Consider the following 3,932-nt stretch of genomic DNA (forward strand, 5'->3'; position numbering starts at 1 on the left):
TACAGATTTTTTGGGAGGGAAATAACGGGCAAGAAAAGCTTCTACCATCTCCTCCCATATGGTAATTGATGCTCTAGGTAATAAGTGTAGCCACTGCTTCGCTCTCCATTTCAAGGAAAATGGGAAGGCCCTCAACTTGATGGCATCATCCGTTACCCCGTTTATCTTAAGCATGTCGCACACCTCGAGAAAGTTCTTTATATGACTGTTCGAATCCTCATTGGCCAAAACATCAAACTGTGCGGATTGCTGCAACATGTGGATGAATGCCGGCTTCAGCTCGAAGTTCTGAGCTATAATTGGGGGACGCACAATGCTCGATTGTGTCCCCAATACCGAAGGTCTGGCATAATCGGATAATGTCCGCTGCTGCTCATTCTATTCTGCCATGTTTTCATATTCTTCTATGATTAGTGCTTGTGCGATATGAATGCAAAGCGGTCATTCCTTATGTTGAGCATTACTTTTCTCAGGTTTTTACACTAATATGTGGGTTTTTATGTTACTTTCGCGCAGGTAGGGTTGTGAGGCCAAGTATGAAGGAAAGAAGCCAATGTGGATTACAATGCACCTATTTTGGAGGAAATCTTGCTAAGGTTCAAACGCGAAGACATGGTTCGCTGAGAGATGCTAGAGTGTGTACCAACCTCCTAGTATTCGAGTTGGCACATCCATTTGGAGGGGCACAAAGTCAGTCACACTCGAGCATTCCGACTTATGCACATAGAATAAGAGCTTCACCAACGTGCCTATCATTGAAGATGCAACTGATCCACGACGTGAACGTGTGCCCATTTGCGTTACTCCGATGAAAGTATGGATTCGGGAAGCTATTCAGGCGGATACTGTAGCATCCACGCCCGTGTAGTCGCCCGATTCCAGCCCTATTTAAAGCCTAATCAACCCCGATTTTAGTATTCTTTTCTCCATCTTTTCCCCAACTTGAGAGAGGGCTTCGGCTAGGGTTTCGAGGGGTATTGGCCAAGGTTTTGGAGAGATTCTACACCTCCGACATCGTCATTCCTTAGGAAGAAGGTTGGTAGGGGAGCTTCCGTTGAGGCGTATCCTATACCGGACGACGGAATCCTTGGACGACGAGTAGAGGACTTTCCACAAGACCATCGATATGACTATCGAGGGGGTTTCTTTATGGATTTATTGCTTTTACATTCTATTTCTTTGATTGTATTTAGCTCCATGTAGAGCTAAACCCCTAGTGGGTACTCGGGTATTGTGAACCCTAGGATGTATTTGTTTCTTTGAACCTCTTTATTATGCTTTAAATAAATTGATGTTTATTGTGAGTTCCAACCTTGAATGCTTGATTGTACGAACATTTCCCCTAGAGTGACACTAGGGTTGAGAGTTCTTGTTGGTAACCTTGTGAGTGAGTGATACACCACGAGCGTTAGATAAAGCTAGGTTGGAGAGGGTTGAGAGGGTGAGTCGAGAGGTACAAGAGCGTCCCCTTTTCCCTCTGGCGTGATAGATTCTACCTCCGTTCCTCGAGTTCTTTGCGGTCACAATAAAGTGAATGGTCTAAGGGATGAACTTCCGCTGGGGCTTAGTTGCGCGTGCAACGGAGTGAAGCGTTGAGGTGATCTTAGTATCTAGTGCTCAATTGTGGTTAGGGACCTTCCACCTGGACCAAAGGGTTAGGTCTATTATAAGGAAGATATTTATCACTTGGAATCCCTAGAGCTCATTGCAACTCTATGCGAGTGCGAGGTGTTGAGATTGTTCGATTTCTCCTCCGGGACATGTATAGAGTTAGGCATAGTTGACCTTAGATTTGGGACTATGTAATTAAGGATTTCCACGACTCACCACTGCATTGATTAGGAAGCATAATAGATGGTTCTTGCACTTGAAACAATTATCCTAGGCGGAGCATTATTCGGTTACCCCATCTTTATCGATTGCCTTACCCCCTTCTTTACTTTTGCTCTCTTACTTGTTGCTTTTACTGTTGAGAATTGAATCATTGTCACACTCATTATCATTGATCTTTTACATAGCTAAGAATCGAATTAAGTATTTTTATTCCCTACTCCCTGTGGATTCGATACCTGCTCACCCGGGAGTATTACTTTGAAAAACCCTTGCACTTGCGGGATATACGCAAGGGGACCTTGTCAAGTTTTTGGCGCCGTTGCCGGGGATTAGGCGTTTAGAGATACTTTGCACTTTGTTTGCTTAGCTATTTCACCACATATTTTATTTCATATCTTCTTATTCTATCATCGTTCTGATTTCTTTTTCTTTCTTTTTGGTTACAGCTACAGAGTATGACCTGAGGGAATCCCTCAATATTGATTAAAGGGGATCCTGAGCTTGAACGTACACTTAGAAGAAAAGGGAAAGAGCCTGTGCAAGAACAGTCTAATCCAGCTGATTTGGAAGCAGAAGAATCTGAAAACATGGCATAACAGAATAAGCAACAGCGAACATTGTCCGATTATGCCAGACCTTCAGTGTTGGGAACACAATCGAGTATTGTGCGTCCCCCAATTACAGCTCAGAACTTTGAGCTGAAGCCGGCATTCATCCACATGTTGCAGCAATCCGCACAGTTTAACGGTTTGGCCGATGAGGATCCAAACAGTCACATAGAGAGCTTTCTTGAGGTGTGCGATATGCTGAAGATAAATGGGGTGACGGATGATGCCATCAAATTGAGAGCCTTCCCATTTTCCCTAAAGGGGAGAGCGAAGCAGTGGCTACACTCGTGACCTAGAGTGTCAATTACCACGTGGGAGGAGATGGTGGAAGCTTTTCTAACCCGTTATTTCCCTCCCGGAAAATCAGCAAAGCTTAGGAACGAGATCTCATCCTTTGTTCAGTTGGAATTGGAGCCTCTATTTGAGACATGGGAAAGGTTCAAGGAGCTCCTGAGGAAGTGCCCGCAACACGGATTCCCAGAGTGGATGATTGTTCAAACCTTTTACAATGGTTTGAACCCGAGTACAAGGCAACTCTTGGATGTGGCATCAGGAGGTACCTTAGGTAGCAAGACCCTCAATAAGGCCGTCAGTTGATTGAAGAAATGGGGTTAAACAGCTACCAATGGAATGCTAGGGAGAAGAAAAAGGTGGCCGGTCTTCATGAAATAGATGCGGTAACTTCATTGGCACCCCAAGTGGAAAATTTGAGTAAGAAGTTAGATCTTCTAACTTCAAACATAGTGGCGGCCGTGACTAATTGCACCGAGTGTGGTGGAGGACATGCTCCCTCCGATTGCCCAATCTCTATTGGTGATGTTTCTTCAGTGGAGAATGTTGATTTTGTAGGTAATGGCATGAGACCTCAAGGAAACCCATATAGCAATAAGTATAATCCGGGTTGGAAGAAACATCCCAATTTTTCATGGAGTAACCAGGGTCCACAAAAGGCCATGGGGCCACCAGGTTTCCAACAGCAACAACAAGCCCCTCAAGTGGAAAACAGAGTCTCAGGTTTGGAAACCCGAATGAGTGACCTAGAGAAGCACTTGACTAGATTCATAGAATCTGCAAATACAAGGTTTGAATCAGTTGAGTCTACACTTCGCAACCACACCGCCTCTTTGCATAATCTTGAAAATCAAGTGGGGCAAATTGCGAAGTCTCTCCGAAAGGCCACATGGAAGCTAACCAAGCAATACAGAGACCAACCCTAGAGAGCATGTGAAGGCGATCACTTTGAGAAGTGGTCGTGAGGTTGAAGGTAGGCTTCCGAGTGAGATGCCAAAAGAACACGCACCCGAGGTTATAGAGGTGGAAGAGGGGACAAGCAAAGATAAAGAGGTGGCATCCCCACCTTTCAAGCCAAGAATCCCTTATCCCTCTAGATTGAAAAATGACCAAGGGGATGAACAGTACAAGAAGTTCCTGAGTTTGTTCAAGCAACTCAAGATCAATATTCTTTTTGTTGAGGCATTGGCCCAAATGCCT

At 44.6% G+C, this 3,932-nt stretch overlaps 1 non-coding gene across 1 annotated transcript; it reads right to left on the reverse strand.

The window, feature by feature from the left end:
- Positions 1–2,810: 2,810 nt before the first annotated feature.
- On the reverse strand, positions 2,811–2,917 carry LOC120281579. The gene has a single exon (XR_005542717.1). It is a non-coding gene; the product is annotated as a small nucleolar RNA R71 (small nucleolar RNA).
- Positions 2,918–3,932: the final 1,015 nt, after the last annotated feature.

This window comes from Dioscorea cayenensis, chromosome 17, assembly GCF_009730915.1.
Source record: "Dioscorea cayenensis subsp. rotundata cultivar TDr96_F1 chromosome 17, TDr96_F1_v2_PseudoChromosome.rev07_lg8_w22 25.fasta, whole genome shotgun sequence".
In the NCBI taxonomy this organism is placed as follows: domain Eukaryota; kingdom Viridiplantae; phylum Streptophyta; class Magnoliopsida; order Dioscoreales; family Dioscoreaceae; genus Dioscorea; species Dioscorea cayenensis.